The 8014-nt window shown below is 40.3% G+C and overlaps 1 protein-coding gene across 1 annotated transcript in view; it reads left to right on the top strand.

The window, feature by feature from the left end:
* Positions 1 to 5154: 5154 nt before the first annotated feature.
* The window catches only part of LOC129745481 (UDP-glucose 4-epimerase-like), a 53061-nt gene continuing 50201 nt past the window's right edge, over positions 5155 to 8014 (top strand). Inside the window, exon 1 of the mRNA XM_055738588.1 lies at positions 5155 to 5705. The gene's annotated coding sequence lies outside the window, so the exon portion shown is untranslated. The remainder of the gene's footprint in view (positions 5706 to 8014) is intronic.

Raw genomic sequence — 8014 nt, 5'->3', positions numbered from 1 at the left:
GGAGCTAAACTAATTTCCAGCTGTACTAACACTGGTAGCTTGTACTAGCGAACTCGCGACACTATTTTTCGTCACCTACAAGTCAAACCCTTCCACTAGAGGGGTCGCATGTTGAAATCGGAGCTAAACACATTTCTCGCGGTACTAACATTAGAAGCTTGTACTAGCGAGCTCGCGGCACTATTTTTCGTCACCTACAAGTCAAACCCTTTCACTAAACGGGTCGCAAGTTAAAATCGGAGATAAACTAGTTTCTACTGGTATTTGTTCCGTTAATCATCATTAGTTTGTTTTAATCTCGCGTATGTACTATCTTCCTATAGAAAAGTCAACAAATTAAATTTGAATCATATTCTTATTTAATCGATCTGAATCCCATTGTCTAAATTTACTTTGCATTAAAAGTGGTCGCGACAGTCAAATTCATAACATTTCAATGTTACGATTGAAATTTCGTGACATTATAAATATCGATGTCGCCGTAGCATTTCCAAAAAAAGGATGTCATTCATGGTATCGAAATTTTACTAGTTAATGGTAAAATTTTCATAAATACTAGTGCATGGAGCTATTAATAATATGTAACGTAAACCTCCTACATTGATTCTTTTAATCCTCCCGCCAAGTCCATTGCCTGCTACCATTTGTTCCAACTATCTTGCTGATGAAATTAAACACACAGATTTATCAATAGGGCCACGGCAAATACAAAACACAAGCCCCACACTAGAGCCCGTGCGCGCCGCCCGGTGACAAGAAGAGAGCCGCCTCAGACCGTTTGGAGGGCCGCCGCGAGCTGCATTGAGAGCCGCTGCGTGCTGTTCTGTTAACCAAAAGAGAGACCTCGCACGCCGCTCGGTTAGGACGCGCAGTGAGCTAGCCGTGCCTGTCTGACTCGGCCGCTCGCGCAGATTTCGGATAGCGCATCTCGTCGACGAGAACGAGTGGAAAAGATAGAGCGAGCGTGTTTTTGTTTAGAGCGAGAGTGCGTCAACGGCCAGAACGCAAACGATGAAGTGTTTTGCACGAGAGAATGGTTTGCGTGTGTTGCGCGTGGCTAAAAGAGTGCGTTTTGTTGAACCCTGCCGCCAAGGTCGACGATAATCCTTCCAGCAGCCGAGGCAATCCCCCGCAAGCATTCTTTCTGGTGGCGAGTATGTTCAGTCCGACCAGTCGACTGAAGTGGGAAAGAGCAACGAGGAATATACGCGAGAGTACCACACTGAGAGAGCAAGACGGCTGCTCTCGCTCAAAGCGCCTAGAAGGTTCGAGGCACATCCATCTGATGCAAGCACGTGCTTGAGTGCTTGCCCCACAGCCTATTTAAGGGCGCATTCTTCGATGCGCCTGGAGTCAGTCGTTATCAAATCGTCAGACCGTCAAGATGGGACGGTAGTGAAAACTGTATATAAAAGTGTACATAGTAGTGATAAGGAAAGAGAAATAAAAATAGAATGTAAGACGAAATAAGTGCATTGTTTCTTCTGCGCTTCGTTCCGCCCCCTTGCTCCCGGGTCCAGCTGCCACAATCGGCTCTTTTCAGAGCCCCATCCAGAAAGAGTTTTGGATCTCGGTCAACCAGGCGATCGAGATCCCCCCGAGCCTCGGCCGCCAGGCAGCGTCATGAGGACCTGCCTCCACTGATGGGACAACCATGCGTGGTTGTCTCTTCAGGTCCAATCCCACGAGGGGAGCGGACCATCAGTGGTAGTTTTCCCGAGCGCTCACATTGTCCCGGCCTTGGCCCCCAGGCAGACAGTCTTTGGACCTGCCTCCACTGTTTGGCAACCACCAGGGGTTGTCAAAGCCTTATCCCTGAGGGGGAAAAGGCAAGCAGTGGTAGTTTTGCCAAGTGCCCTCCCGAGTACAGTCCTATGGCTTTTCATGGCCACAACATGAAATGGTCCTTCGAACCGGATGTAGAAACCGGTACCTTCCGACGGAATACCTCCGTCATGAGTGTGTGTGGAGTGGTTCGGACAGCAAAGTAGGCGAGCGGAGCAGGAAGAAGCAAGCATCGAAAAGTTAGAAAGAAAACGAGCAATTCGAGATGTGGAATCTTCGAGAACGAACTGGCACTACCCAAATTCCACACCGAGGGCAAAATTGGTTCAGCGAGGAACCGATATAATCCAGAGGACATAAGATCCGGCCAGGAGTGATCTTCGAGAGCATCATCAGCAACAGAGGAAGCTATCAAAGAGTGGTGCTTCCACGAAAGCCTCATCCAGCTGCAAAACATTCCCGAGGACCGCCAAGTTCCAGAAAGGTCTACGACAATCCCCAACCAGCACAACTTCTCACTTTCCGGTGGGGAGTATGTTCAGTCCGACAAGCGGACTGAGAATGGACGCGAGAGTGCCACACCGAGAGAGCAAAACGGTTGCTCTCACTGAAAGCGAGATGTTTGCGCCTGGAATGTTCTAGGCGGTTCCATCTGGCGCGAGCACGTGCTTGTGTGCTTGCTCGTCAGCCTATTTAAGGGCGCAATCTTCGATGCGCCTGGAGTCAGTCGTTATCAAATCGTCAGACCGTCAAGATGGGACGGTAGTGAAAACTGTATATAAAAGTGTACATAGTAGTGATAAGGAAAGAGAAATAAAAATAGAATGTAAGACGAAATAAGTGCATTGTTTCTTCTGCGCTTCGTTCCGCCCCCTTGCTCCCGGGTCCAGCTGCCACAATCGGCTCTTTTCAGAGCCCCATCCAGAAAGAGTTTTGGATCTCGGTCAACCAGGCGATCGAGATCCCCCCGAGCCTCGGCCGCCAGGCAGCGTCATGAGGACCTGCCTCCACTGATGGGACAACCATGCGTGGTTGTCTCTTCAGGTCCAATCCCACGAGGGGAGCGGACCACTTATCTTTACAGAAATTTTAAATAATAACCAGCTAGGTTCTCAAGTGACGAAATATTATATTTTTTTAGCACCACCAAATAAGCTTTTATGACCTTTAAATCATCTAGATCTGAAATGTACGCACTGCAAGATGATTTACACAATGTTCCACAATTTTCACCATCATAAAATTTTTGATTTTTCTCTTTAATCAATTTTGAAACGTTTTTACTTAAACTTGTTGACCTGGGGCGAACAAAGCACTATTAATCAGGGCACGATGAGCGTTTTCTGCCGTATAATCTAGCAGCGAATTCAACTCGATGTAGCCAACTGAATAAAAGAGCTACAGCTTGATTTGTTTCATCTGTCGATTTGGCCTATTGGTAAGGTGTCGGAGAGGTAATCAGTAGACTCGAGTTCGATTCCTGTTCGAAAAGATTTTTTTTCACATACTATTCATGATTGATTTTTTTGATTGTTACATTATACTGCTAGTAGCATCATCCGTCAAACAAAACACAAAAAAACATAATGTATGAGCATGTGTTAATTCATTGAATTCTACAAACAGACCTAGATTATTTTGCTATTGCTTTGTTTGATGAATCTACGCCTCACCGTTTAGTGCAAAATGCATCGATCATGAATGATAAATGAAAAAAAAATCAACTTGACCAGGAATCGAACTCGAGTCTACTGATTACCTCTCCGACATCATACCAATAGGCCAAATCGACAGATGAAACAAGTCAAGCTGTAGCTCTATTATTCAGTTGACTTCATCGAGTCGAATTCGCTGTTAGATTCCCTGGCAGAAAACGTTCATCGTGCCCCGATTAATGGTGCTCATACTGCCCCAGGGGGCACCAGGGGAGTTCACATTATGCCCCTACAGTGACTGGATTTTAGCTTTCGGCAAAAACTTTTAAAATGCATTTTTAAACGTTTTTATCTACTTTTTCAGGTTTCATCCAATGGGGCGATATACAATTTGAGTGTCTGAACACAAAACAATGATGTAATTCACATATTATAGCTGTTCTCTATGGCTAAATAAGCGTTTTCTTTAAGGTGGCCATTATGCCCTTATCTCCCCTAGATATTCAAATGTACTTCAGGTAGCAGATAATGAGAAACAGAATGAAATATGGAAATTAGCTAAAAGAATAAAAAAAATATTTGAAGCATAAAAAAATCACAAAATTTCATACAATGAGAAGTTTACTTTAAAAACACTGCAAATAGTGATGTGCCATTTCTGTAAATTTAGTTTAAGGTAAAGAACATTTTTTTAATGATTTTAGAGAAAAAAAAGCGCTAATGCTTAAACTGGCTAATAAATTATACCGTTAATTTTCGCCCCTGGAGGTCAGCACTACAATTAACATATCTTCGAATATAAGTTAAGATGATTACAGGAAAAAGGAAATCACAGAAAATATCTACAAAGCGAATAACAACATGTTCAATATAATGGAAGCTCAAGTGTTCCTTGATTGACAAGCTGTTGTCACTTGAGAGGTGAAAAAAAGGTGTTTAAACTTGATAGTAACAAATCCAAACTAGGTTTTTTCTTTGATTGAGTTTTTTTAATTTAACGGAAATATTACGGAAATAGTACGTAAACTTTCCCGACCCACCCCATTTCACGGTACTAATCCAGTTCTATAAACTTAAATAATGATTTACCGACTACTTACATGAACATTACTTTTGTGAAAATTTAAAGGCTCAACGAAGTTTGCCGGGTCAGCTGATATAGTAAAAAATCCATATTATTTTGTTTTTCTTATATTGAATTTGGTTAAGGTCCATTAAAAATAATTTAGCAGATATGTTACGAAAATAGTCCGAAAGTCTCGATTCACCCCATTTTGCGATACCAATAAAGTTTCATGAACATAAATAATCATTTACCTTCTACTTACATGAACATTATTGTTTTTGAAAATTCAAAAGCTCAACAAAGTTTGCCGGGTCAGCTAGTTGCCAAAACAATTATGCTGTGCTCGACACGTATTATTTTTTCGAGAAAAGTCTACATTCAGTAGGTATAATCACGTTAATTAACATGAACAAGGTTGTAAAGCTGGTTAACAATTATGTTGCATGCCTCTATCGATTTACAATGTTTTGAAAATAGATTTTGTTGCAGCTCAGCAGAAACGTGCAACATATCCCAACATAAAATCCAATCCATTCAACTGAACGCGCAACGCAACATCTCTGTCTGAGCAGGTGGAGCACGCAACAACCGTACTATCATCAACACGCCGAGGGCCGGACTTCCATGCTGGAAAAGCGGCGGAGTCTTCTTCATTTCTCGAACCGACGACGTCCGGAACGGTTGCGTTTGGCCGCTCTTGTTCGTGCCCTTCGATCGAAGCATATCCAAATACTCGAAAGGAAGGTGCAAGGGCTGCTGGTCGAAGTTAGGCGGCGCTGAGTAACTCTCGCGGTGCGTGTGGTGCCCAAACTTAGTTTTCCTCTAACCTGTGAAGTATCTTCTTGGGTGAGTCTCTGGATTGAACCCCAAGAGGTGCCGTTATTGCCGTCAGAAAGACAGTGTCTCCAGGCAGCTTCACATGGTTGCAGTGCAGTGTCACTAGGGTGATGGATTTTCCAAATTGGCCGATGTTTGCAGTTGTTTGTGATGTAATTAGCCTTCCGAAAGCAAAGCCCATAGTGTTTGCGCATTGAAGAAATTAAGCGCTGGAAATACCGATACATAGAGAGAAAAAGTGCGCAAAGGAGAGAGCTATCATAAAAAAACAGCTTAGATATCAGTGTCAGTGCCAAATCTTAATTAACATCTTCGTAATAAACTCCTCGGCGTGTTGTGCTGTTCTTCGTTTAACGCTGCAAGTAAGTAGTAAAGTGTGCATCAAACAACTGCGTGAATCAGGAAATAAGCAAACAATGAAATCATCATCACTCGTTTTGCTGCCCCACAAGTCTCGGGAATCATTTATCGATAGATTGTTTTCTGGCATTTTACCACGACCAGAGCGCAACCGAAAGATATGATCAATTCGAAAGTGAAGTTGAACTGATATTCAACAGATCGCGGAAATGAGGTTGATAACGGTGCTTTGGTAAATGATGCGATACGAACGTATGTATCATCTGACTCTGTGAATAGGGGGAAATATGGAACAAGCGCGAGGGCTAGAAATATATCTAAGTCGTCTTCAAATCTCGTGGAACGATCTTTGTTCTAAAAGAGAAAATGAACTGGAGTAGGGAAAAAAACTTCTGAAAAGGGAGCACATGTGTTAGAAGAATCTCTCAGCTGAACATTGATCCCATTCAAGATTTCGACCAGAAGGGACTCTTCCATCAGGTGGTGACGACGTGGCGGAATTGACCTTGGATGGTTGGCGGTCAAAGTCAAGTTGTTGGCTGCTCTTACATGTTTACATATGTACATACTTTTCCAAGTGCATTCCATTGAAATTTGGCAATTTTAACCGGTTCTTCGATTCTTGTGGTAGATGCATGGAATCTCACCCAGTTTCATGTGCAGTGTGGGTCTGTGTCATGGACGTCATCATTAGGGATTAGTGCGATCGTTATGTAAAACTCACCCCAAGAGTGCTGTTTAGTGGAAATTATCGCACGACAGATTTTTGATGTTTCTTTACCTATCATGTTTGGATTAAGAATTGTTAGTAGTAAAAATGTTTTTTTTGTTATTCAGCGATGAAAAACAATTTTTATGTGTCCCATGTGAAAATATGAGCAGATGAAAAGTTTTAGGAATGTAGAGTTTGTAGGAAATCAGGTCTTTGAAAGTTCCCAGATGACTTGGGGATTCCAACGTAGTGCAGAACTGCGAAAAGTTTTGAGGAAATTTGAAGTGAAATTTCCTGTTAACAGTTCTGTTAACTTTCCTTCTGGGTCTATAAGACTCGAAATATACCTTATTGATGCGATATCTAGGGTTGCTTGAGATTTTTTTTAAATCTCAAAGGTTTAACTCTAGGTCTGGAATATAGAATTTCACTACAGCATTTTTGCAGCTTTTTGTCACTTTCAAACTGAGCACTTCTTGAATAGTAGTAATCGTTTAAGAGGGAAAAAACGTGCCGGAATCAAACAAACACAACAAAACTATTATTTTATAGTTTTGATTTGTCTAGAGTTTATTTTCTAAGCTGCAGCAAAAACAAAAATGGAAATAGGAACGCAAAAACACATTGAACTATATCATATGACGAAATAGGATTTTTTTCGCGAAACATTCTATAGGCTTACATTTACAGCATTATACATACATTTGACAAGCAGCTAAGCGTTTCATGGAAAAAGTTTAAACCATTTAAAAATAAAAAATCTGAATCCATTGAAAAGTACAGAAAAATGGCAGATTTTGCTTGCTAGAGCTTTTAATAATTTCATGAAATGTTTTTTTAAAAGATTATATAAATCAATAAATTCTCTAGCTATGCAAACCGGTTTTAGAGATTTTTTATTCTCATCATAATAACACAGCTTCCAAATAAGCAGTGAAAACACACAAAAGTTAAAAAAAAATTGATTTTGAAAACAAAAAATATTTTATAACATCGAATATCTTTCCTAGGGTACAAGTTAGGTTTGTGCTTTGTTCACATGAATTGTACTGCAAGAATCAAAGAATATTTTCCATCCAAAGTTATATTTTTTGGAACTTTCAGTACATCTCTGGTGATTTTTGAATGAAAATTTAGTTTTCTTTTACCAATTTCCATACAAAATTTAAAAATCGTAGCGCTAATTCAGGACTGGATGGATCGCATTCCAAATTTTTATTACTATTTCTGGCATCAAAAATAACCAACAAAAATTACGGAAGTTGTAAAATTTAAGAATTAGAAATTTCCATATCTACAAAGCTTGCAGCGATCTAGTGTACATAGTTGAAGATGATTCACAAAAATGGTCAAGAAAGTTTGATTATGATCGATTAAAAAAGAGGATTAAAATTTAAAAAATATATTGACTCTTTTATAAACTTTCAAGCGTATTGATAGTTTAATATTTCAAGCTTTGAATATTTTGTCACCATCAAATTAATCTTGAAATGTTCTTTCTAAAAGAACATAACGTTTAACAGTAAAATTTAATATGAAGATGATGAAGATCAATTTTTATCTTTACAGAAAGAAATTTTATCAATAAAAACTTCTTAC

The sequence above is a fragment of the Uranotaenia lowii genome, chromosome 2 (assembly GCF_029784155.1).
Source record: "Uranotaenia lowii strain MFRU-FL chromosome 2, ASM2978415v1, whole genome shotgun sequence".
Lineage (NCBI taxonomy): Eukaryota > Metazoa > Arthropoda > Insecta > Diptera > Culicidae > Uranotaenia > Uranotaenia lowii.
This window is presented reverse-complemented; position numbering and strand designations above follow the sequence as displayed.